The 10,212-nt window shown below is 51.4% G+C and overlaps 2 long non-coding RNA genes and 1 pseudogene across 2 annotated transcripts; 2 read left to right on the top strand and 1 right to left on the bottom strand.

The window, feature by feature from the left end:
• Positions 1 to 10,212, top strand: part of LOC118375659 (beta-hexosaminidase subunit alpha-like) — an 85,344-nt pseudogene that overhangs the window by 48,620 nt on the left and 26,512 nt on the right.
• On the bottom strand, positions 2,016 to 3,499 carry LOC127908440 (uncharacterized). Its single transcript, XR_008067367.1, has 3 exons — positions 3,143 to 3,499; positions 2,439 to 3,106; positions 2,016 to 2,402 (listed from the first exon to the last, which is right to left on the bottom strand). It is a non-coding gene; the product is annotated as an uncharacterized LOC127908440 (long non-coding RNA).
• Positions 5,345 to 6,697, top strand: LOC127908441 (uncharacterized). Its single transcript, XR_008067368.1, has 4 exons — positions 5,345 to 5,474; positions 5,602 to 5,679; positions 6,071 to 6,174; positions 6,227 to 6,697. It is a non-coding gene; the product is annotated as an uncharacterized LOC127908441 (long non-coding RNA).

Here is a 10,212-nt window from a genome sequence, read left to right as displayed (position 1 = left end):
GAGGATAGTAGATGGGACCAGGCTACATAGGGTCAGAAGGATAGTACATTTACATTACATTTAAGTCATTTAGCAGACGCTCTTATCCAGAGCGACTTACAAATTGGTGCATACACCTTATGACAACCAGTGGAACAGCCACTTGCATCTAAATCTTGTTGGGGGAGAAGGGGGGTGAGAAGGATTACTTACCCTTACTTACCCTATCCTAGGTATTCCTTGAAGAGGTGGGGTTTCAGGTGTCTCCGGAAGGTGGTGATTGACTCCGCTGTCCTGGCGCCGTGAGGAGTTTGTTCCACCATTGGGGGGCCAGAGCAGCGAACAGTTTTGACTGGGCTGAGCGGGAACTGTACTTCCTCAGTGGTAGGGAGGCGAGCAGGCCAGAGGTGGATGAACGCAGTGCCCTTGTTTGGGTGTAGGGCCTGATCAGAGCCTGGAGGTACTGAGGTGCCGTTCCCCTCACAGCTCCGTAGGCGGAGGCACCATGGTCTTGTAGCGGATGCGAGCTTCAACTGGAAGCCAGTGGAGAGAGCGGAGGAGGGGGGTGACGGAGAGAACTTGGGAAGGTTGAACACCAGACGGGCTGCGGCGTTCTGGATGAGTTGTAGGGGTTTAATGGCACAGGCAGGGAGCCCAGCCAACAGCGAGTTGCAGTAATCAAGACGTGAGATGACAAGTGCCTGGATTAGGACCTGCGCCGCTTCCTGTGTGAGGCAGGGTAGGTATTTCGGATGTTGTAGAGCATGAACCTACAGGAACGGGACACCGCCTTGATGTTAGTTGAGAACGTCAGGGTGTTGTCCAGGATCACGCCAAGGTTCTTAGCGCTCTGGGGAGGAGGACACAATGGAGTTGTCAACCGTGATGGCGAGATCATGGACGGGCAGTCCCCGGGAGGAAGAGGAGCTCCGTCTTGCTGAGGTTCAGCTTGAGGTGGTGATCCGTCATCCACACTGATATGTCTGCCAGACATGCAGAGATGCGATTCGCCACCTGGTCATCAGAAGGGGGAAAGGAGAAGATTAATTGTGTGTCGTCTGCATAGCAATGATAGGAGAGACCATGTGAGGTTATGACAGAGCCAAGTGACTTGGTGTATAGCGAGAATAAGAGAGGGCCTAGAACAGAGCCCTGGGGACACCAGTGGTGAGAGCGCGTGGTGAGGAGACAGATTCTCGCCACGCCACCTGGTAGGAGCGACCTGTCAGGTAGGACGCAATCCAAGCGTGGGCCGCGCCGGAGATGCCCAACTCGGAGAGGGTGGAGAGGAGGATCTGATGGTTCACAGTATCAAGGCAGCCGATAGGTCTAGAAGGATGAGAGCAGAGGAGAGAGAGTTAGCTTTAGCAGTGCGGAGCGCCTCCGTGATACAGAGAAGAGCAGTCTCAGTTGAATGACTAGTCTTGAAACCTGACTGATTTGGATCAAGAAGGTCATTCTGAGAGAGATAGCGGTAGAGCTGGCCAAGGACGGCACGCTCAAGAGTTTTGGAGAGAAAAAGAGAAGGATACTGGTCTGTAGTTGTTGACATCGGAGGGATCGAGTGTAGGTTTTTTCAGAAAGGGGTGCAACTCTCGCTCTCTTGAAGACGGGAGGGGCGTAGCCAGCGGTCAGGGGATGAGTTGATGAGCGAGGTGAGGTAAGGGAGAAGGTCTCCGGAAATGGTCTGGAGAAGAGAGGGGAGGGGATAGGGTCAAGCGGGCAGGTTGTTGGGCGGCCCGGGCCGTCACAAGACGCGAGATTTCATCTGAGAGAGAGAGGGAGAAAGAGGTCAGAGCATAGGGTAGGGCAGTGTGAGCAGAACCAGCGGTGTCGTTTGACTTAGCAAACGAGGGATCGGATGTCATCGACCTTCTTTTCAAAATGGTTGACGAAGTTTCATCTGCAGAGAGGGAGGAGGGAGGGAGGGGGGGATTCAGGAGGGAGGAGAAGGTGGCAAAGAGCTTCCTAGGGTTAGAGGCAGATGCTTGGAATTTAGAATGGTAGAAAGTGGCTTTAGCAGCAGAGACAGAGGAGGAAAATGTAGAGAGGAGGGAGTGAAAGGATGCCAGGTCCGCAGGAGGCGAGTTTTCCTCCATTTCCGCTCGGCTGCCCGGAGCCCTGTTCTAGTAGATGGGACCTGGCTACATAGGGTCAGAAGGATAGTAGATGGACCTGGCTACATAGGGTCAGAAGGATAGTAGATGGACCTGGCTACATAGGGTCAGAAGGATAGTAGATGGACCTGGCTACATAGGGTCAGAAGGATAGTAGATGGGACCTGGCTACATAGGGTCAGAAGGATAGTAGATGGGACCTGGCTACATAGGGTCAGAAGGATAGTAGATGGACCTGGCTACATAGGGTCAGAAGGATAGTAGATGGACCTGGCTACATAGGGTCAGAAGGATAGTAGATGGGACCTGGCTACATAGGGTCAGAAGGATAGTAGATGGGACCTGGGTCAGAAGGATAGTAGATGGGACCTGGCTACATAGGGTCAGAAGGATAGTAGATGGACCTGGCTACATAGGGTCAGAAGGATAGTAGATGGACCTGGCTACATAGGGTCAGAAGGATAGTAGATGGACCTGGCTACATAGGATCAGAAGGATAGTAGATGGACCTGGCTACATAGGGTCAGAAGGATAGTAGATGGACCTGGCTGCATAGGGTCAGAAGGATAGTAGATGGACCTGGCTACATAGGATCAGAAGGATAGTAGATGGACCTGGCTACATAGGGTCAGAAGGATAGTAGATGGACCTGGGTCAGAAGGATAGTAGATGGACCTGGCTACATAGGGTCAGAAGGATAGTAGATGGACCTGGCTACATAGGGTCAGAAGGATAGTAGATGGACCTGGCTACATAGGGTCAGAAGGATAGTAGATGGACCTGGCTACATAGAGTCAGAAGGATAGTAGATGGACCTGGCTACATAGGGTCAGAAGGATAGTAGATGGACCTGGCTACATAGGGCCAGAAGGATAGTAGATGGGACCTGGGTCAGAAGGATAGTAGATGGGACCTGGCTACATAGGGTCAGAAGGATAGTAGATGGGACCTGGCTACATAGGGTCAGAAGGATAGTAGATGGACCTGGGTCAGAAGGATAGTAGATGGACCTGGCTACATAGGGTCAGGAGGATAGTAGATGGGACCTGGCTACATAGGGTCAGGAGGATAGTGAGGTGAGGAGAGTCAGGTGTGTTCTACAGGTCTTTCTGATGGGAGGCATTAGACCATTCTCCTTGTATGAGGAGAGACAGGTGTGTTCTACAGGTCTTTCTGATGGGAGGTATTAGACCATTCTCCTTGTATGAGGAGAGACAGGTGTGTTCTACAGGTCTTTCTGATGGGAGGCATTAGACCATTCTCCTTGTATGAGGAGAGACAGGTGTGTTCTACAGGTCTTTCTGATGGGAGGCATTAGACCATTCTCCTTGTATGAGGAGAGACAGGTGTGTTCTACAGGTCTTTCTGATGGGAGGCATTAGACCATTCTCCTTGTATGACTGGTGGAGGGGAGTCAGGTGTGTTCTACTGATGCTACTGATAGCCGTAATCACCGTCAGACACACTTGGCTAACTTGATGAGTCGTGTAATCATCTGTTCAGACATACTACCTGAACAGTGAACCTTAATCCTAATCCATAGAGTACTAGCAATTCAAACCGATTGTCATAGCTTGCTAAAGTTAGTCTACATTAGGCTATAACTAGCAATGTGAAATGGCATTCTGAGAACATTACTACACACAGATCATAGCATTGTTAGCTAGTGATCCAACCATCTAACGTCAGCTAGCTGGCTAACAGTAAACTTTAATTTGCGATAAAAACAATTTTGGCAAAATTAGAAATGCATAATATCTGAAACTATAGCTAGACTCCTACCCGTATACAGTTGAAGTCAGAAGTTTACATACACTTGTTAACAAACTATAGTTTTGGAAAGTCTGTTAGGACATCTACTTTGTGCATGACACAAGTAATGTTTCCAACAATTGTTTACAGACAGATTATTTCACTTATAATTCACTGTATCACAATTCCAGTGGGTCAGAAGTTTACATACACTAAGTTGACTGTGCCTTTAAACAGCTTGGAAAATTCCAGAAAATGTCATGGCTTTAGAAGCTTCTGGTAGGCGAATTAACATAATTTGAGTCAATTGGAGTCAACCTGTGGATGTATTGGAAGGCCTACCTTCAAACTCAGTGCCTCTTTGCTTGACATCATGGGAAAAACAAAATCTGCCAAGACCTCAGAATGTAGACCTCCACAAGTCTGGTTCATCTTTGGGATCAATTTCCAAACGCCTGAAGTTACCACGTTCACCTGTACAAACAATAGTACGCAAGTATAAACACCATGGGACCACGCAGCCGTCATACCGCTCAGGATGGAGACGCGTTCTGTCTCCCTAGAGATGAACATACTTTGGTTCTAAAAGTGCGAATCAATCTCAGAACAACAGCAAAGGACCTTGGAAACAGTACAAGAGTATCTATATCCACAGTAAAATGAGTCCTATATCAACATAACCTGAAAGGCCGCTCAGCAAGGAAGAATAATAATAATTTATAATAATATAAACATAACAATAGAAGCCACTACTCCAACACCGCCATAAAAGCCAGACTACGGTTTGCAACTGCACATGGGGAGAAAGATTGTACTTTTTGGAGAAATGTCCTCTGGTCTGATGAAACAAAAATAGAACTGTTTGGCCATAATGACTATTGTTATGTTTGGAGGAAAAAGGGGAGGCTTGCAAAACGAAGAACACCATCCCAACTGTGAAGCATGGGGGTGGCAGCATCATGTTGTGGGGGTGCTTAGCTGCAGGAGGGTCTGGTGCACTTCATGAAATAGATGGCATCAGGAGGCAGGAACATTATGTGAATATATTGAAGCAACATCTCAAGACATCAATCAGGAAGTTAATGCTTGGTCGCAAATGGGTCTTCCAAATGGAAAATGACCCCAAGCATGCTTCCAAAGTTGTTGCAAAATGGCTCAAGGACCAGAAAGTCAAGGTATTGGAGTGGCCATCACAAAGCCCTGACCTTTAAATCCTATAGAAAATGTGTGGGCAGAACTGAAATAGCGTGTGCGAGCAAGGAGGCCTACATACCTGACTCAGTTACACCAATCCAACTCATCGTTTGGCAGTGGTCCTTCTGTAGCACAGTTGGTAGAGCATGGCGCTTGTAACGCCATGGTAGTGGGTTCGATTCCCGGGACCACCCATACGTAGAATGTATGCACACATGACTGTAAGTCGCTTTGGATAAAAGCGTCTGCTAAATGGCATATATTATTATATTATGTTCAGCCCACTCATTGTCTCAGCTAATCATGGCTAGCGGGAAGAGGGCGGCAGGTAGCCTAGCTGTAAGAGGGCGGCAGGTAGCCTAGCTGTAAGAGGGCGGCAGGTAGCCTAGCTGTAAGAGGGCGGCAGGTAGCCTAGCTGTAAGAGGGCGGCAGGTAGCCTAGCTGCAAGAGGCAGGTAGCCTAGCGGTAAGAGGGCGGCAGGTAGCCTAGCGGTAAGAGGGCGGCAGGTAGCCTAGCGGTAAGAGGGGCGGCAGGTAGCCTAGCGGTAAGAGGGCGGCAGGTAGCCTAGCGGTAAGAGGGCGGCAGGTAGCCTAGCGGTAAGAGGGCGGCAGGTAGCCTAGCGGTAAGAGGGCGGCAGGTAGCCCTAGCGGCAAGAGGCGGCAGGTAGCCTAGCGGTAAGAGGGCGGCAGGTAGCCTAGCGGCAAGAGGGCGGCAGGTAGCCTAGCGGCAGGAGGGCGGCAGGTAGCCTAGCGGTAGGAGGGCGAGAGGTAGCCTAGCGGTAAGAGGGAGGCAGGTAGCCTAGCGGTAAGAGGGAGGCAGGTAGCCTAGCGGCAAGAGGGAGGCAGGTAGCCTAGCGGTAAGAGGGAGGCAGGTAGCCTAGCGGCAAGAGGGAGGCAGGTAGCCTAGCGGTAAGAGGGCGGCAGGTAGCCTAGCGAAAAGAGGGCGGCAGGTAGCCTAGCGGTAAGAGGGCGGCAGGTAGCCCAGCGGCAGGAGGGAGACAGGTAGCCCTAGCGGTAGGAGGGAGACAGGTAGCCTAGCGGTAAGAGGGCGGCAGGTAGCCTAGCGGTAAGAGGGCGGCAGGTAGCCTAGCGGTAAGAGGGCGGCAGGTAGCCTAGCGGTAAGAGGGCGGCAGGTAGCCTAGCGGTAATAGGGCGGCAAGTAGCCTAGCGGTAAGAGGGCGGCAGGTAGCCTAGCGGTAAGAGGGCGGCAGGTAGCCTAGCGGTAAGAGGGCGGCAGGTAGCCTAGCGGTAAGAGGGAGGCAGGTAGTCTAGCGGTAGGAGTGCGTTTTGAACGTGGAAGTATTTTATTTTGGAAGCGTTTTTTTTGCAGAAATACCTTCTCGAACATGTGAACTTTCATGTGCCTTAATAATGGTTTATGCCATCTGTAAATACAAATAAAATTATAAATTACGAGCTTAGTTGGTTAAGCCACAGAAAAGTCAGCAACCTTCCCACTAGCCATGATTAGCTGAGACAATGAGTGGGCTGAACATAATATAATAATATATGCCATTTAGCAGACGCTTTTATCCAAAGCGACTTACAGTCGTGCATACATTCTACGTATTCTACAATGTTCTATTACTGCTATGCTACCTGCCGCCTTCAATATTCTATTGTTATCTGATGTTGTGCTTGGCTGATATTCTGCTCGGCTCTGTTTGTCCTAGGGGGCGTTCCATCCGTCGACCCATGTGTACACCCAGATAGACGTGAAGAGGGTTATCGCCCACGCCAGACTCAGAGGCATCAGGGTCCTGGCTGAATTTGACTCCCCGGGACACACCCAGTCATGGGGCAAAGGTAGCACACACACCCTCAGTCATGGGGCAAAGGAAGCACACACACCCTCAGTCATGGGGTAAAGGTAGCACACACACCCTCAGTCATGAGGCAAAGGTAACACACACACACACACACACACACACACGCTCAGTCATGGGGCAAAGGTCACACACACACACACGCTCAGTCATGGGGCAAAGGTCACACACACACGCTCAGTCATGGGGCAAAGGTCACACACACACACGCACGCTCAGTCATGGGGGCAAAGGTCACACACACACACACACGCACGCTCAGTTATGGGGCAAAGGTCACACACACACGCACGCTCAGTCATGGGGCAAAGGTCACACACACGCACGCTCAGTCATGGGGCAAAGGTCACACACACACACGCACGCTCAGTCATGGGGTAAAGGTCACACACACACTCAGTCATGGGGCAAAGGTCACACACACGCACCCTCAGTCATGGGGCAAAGGTCACACACACACACGCACGCTCAGTCATGGGGCAAAGGTCACACACACACACACGCACGCTCAGTCATGGGGCAAAGGTCACACACACACACGCACGCTCAGTCATGGGGCAAAGGTCACACACACACACACGCACGCTCAGTCATGGGGCAAAGGTCACACACACACACACGCACGCTCAGTCATGGGGCAAAGGTCACACACACACACGCACGCTCAGTCATGGGGCAAAGGTCACATACACACACGCACGCTCAGTCATGGGGCAAAAGGTCACGCACGCTCAGTCATGGGGCAAAGGTCACGCACGCTCAGTCATGGGGCAAAGGTCATGACGCTCAGTCATGGGGCAAAGGTCACACACACACACACGCACGCACGCTCAGTCATGGGGCAAAGGTAACACACACGCACGCTCAGTCATGGGGCAAAGGTCACACACACACACACACGCTCAATCATGGGGCAAAAGGTCACACACACACACACACACCCTCAGTCATGGGGTAAAGGTCACACACACCCTCAGTCATGGGGTAAAGGTCACACACACCCTCAGTCATGGGGCAAAGGTAACACACACCCTCAGTCATGGGGCAAAGGTAACACACACACACACACACCCTCAGTCATGGGGCAAAGGTAACACACACACACACCCTCAGTCATGGGGCAAAGGTAACACACACACACACACCTCAGTCATAGGGCAAAGGTAACACACACACACACACCCTCAGTCATGGGGCAAGGTAACACACACACACACACCCTCAGTCATGGGGCAAAGGTAACACACACACACACACCCTCAGTCATGGGGCAAAGGTAAACACACACACCCTCAGTCATGGGGCAAAAGGTAACACACACACACACCCTCAGTCATGGGGCAAAGGTAACACACACACACACCCTCAGTCATGGGGCAAAGGTAACACACACCCTCAGTCATGGGGCAAAGGTCACACACACACACACACCCTCAGTCATGGGGTAAAGGTCACACACACACACCCTCAGTCATGGGGCAAAGGTCACACACACACACCCTCAGTCATGGGGCAAAGGTAACACACACCCTCAGTCATGGGGCAAAGGTAACACACACACACACCCTCAGTCATGGGGCAAAGGTAACACACACACACACACACCCTCAGTCATGGGGCAAAGGTAACACACACACACCCTCAGTCATGGGGCATAGGCAACACACACACCTCAGTCATGGGGCATAGGCAACACACACACCCTCAGTCATGGGGCAAAAGGTAACACACACACCCTCAGTCATGGGGCAAAGGTCACACACACACCCTCAGTCATGGGGCAAAGGACACACACACACACACACTCTCTCTCAGTCATGGGGCAAAGGTCACACACACACACACACTCTCTCTCAGTCATGGGGCAAAGGTCACACACACACACACACACTCTCTCTCAGTCATGGGGCAAAGGTCACACACACACACACACTCTCTCTCAGTCATGGGGCAAAGGTCACACACACACACACACACTCTCTCTCAGTCATGGGGCAAAGGTCACACACACACACACACTCTCTCTCAGTCATGGGGGCAAAGGTCACACACACACACACACACACTCTCTCAGTCATGGGGCAAGGTCACACACACACACACACACTCTCTCAGTCATGGGGCAAAGGTCACACACACACACACACACTCTCTCTCAGTCATGGGGCAAAGGTCACACACACACACACACACTCTCTCAGTCATGGGGCAAAGGTCACACACACACACACACACACTCTCTGGGCAAAGGTCACACACACACACACACCCTCAGTCATGGGGCAAAGGTCACACACACACACACACCACTCTCTCAGTCATGGGGCAAAGGTCACACACACACACACACGGTAACACACACACTCTCTCTAAAGTCATGGGGCAAAGGTCACACACACACACACACACACACACTCTCTCAGTCATGGGAGCAAAGGGTCACACACACACACACACACACACTCTCTCAGTCATGGGGCAAAGGTCACACACACACACACACCCTCAGTCATGGGGCAAAGGTAACACACACACACCCTCAGTCATGGGGCAAAGGTAACACACACACACACACCCTCAGTCAAGGGGCAAAGGTAACACACACACACACCTAAAGTCATGGGGCAAAGGTAACACACACACACACGTACTCAGTCATGGGGCAAAGGTAACACACACACACACACCCTCAGTCATGGGGCAAAAGGTAACACACACACACACACCCTCAGTCATGGGGCAAAGGTCACACACACACACACCCTCAGTCATGGGGCAAAGGTACACACACACACACACCCTCAGTCATGGGGCATAGGCAACACACACACCCTCAGTCATGGGGCAAAGGTAACACACACACCCTCAGTCATGGGGCAAAGGTCACACACACACCCTCAGTCATGGGGCAAAGGTCACACACACACACACACACACACACACACACACACACACTCTCAGTCATGGGGCAAAGGTCACACACACCTCAGTCATGGGGCAAAGGTAACACACACACACACACCCTCAGTCATGGGGCAAAGGTAACACACACACACACCTCAGTCATGGGGCAAAGGTAACGCGCACACACACACACACCCTCAGGGGCAAAGGTAACATGTCACACACACACACACACACACACACACCCTCAGTCATGGGGCAAAGGTAACACACACACACACACACACCCAGTCATGGGGCAAAGGTAACACACACACCCTCAGTCATGGGGCAAAGGTAACACACACACCCTCAGTCATGGGGCAAAGGTAAACACACACACACACACACCCCTAAAGTCATGGGGCAAAGGTAACACACACCCTCAGTCATGGGGCAAAG

Source organism: Oncorhynchus keta, chromosome 17, assembly GCF_023373465.1.
Source record: "Oncorhynchus keta strain PuntledgeMale-10-30-2019 chromosome 17, Oket_V2, whole genome shotgun sequence".
Taxonomy (NCBI): Eukaryota; Metazoa; Chordata; class Actinopteri; order Salmoniformes; family Salmonidae; genus Oncorhynchus; species Oncorhynchus keta.
Note: the sequence above shows the minus strand (reverse complement) of the source record. Positions and strands in the feature narration are given on the sequence as shown.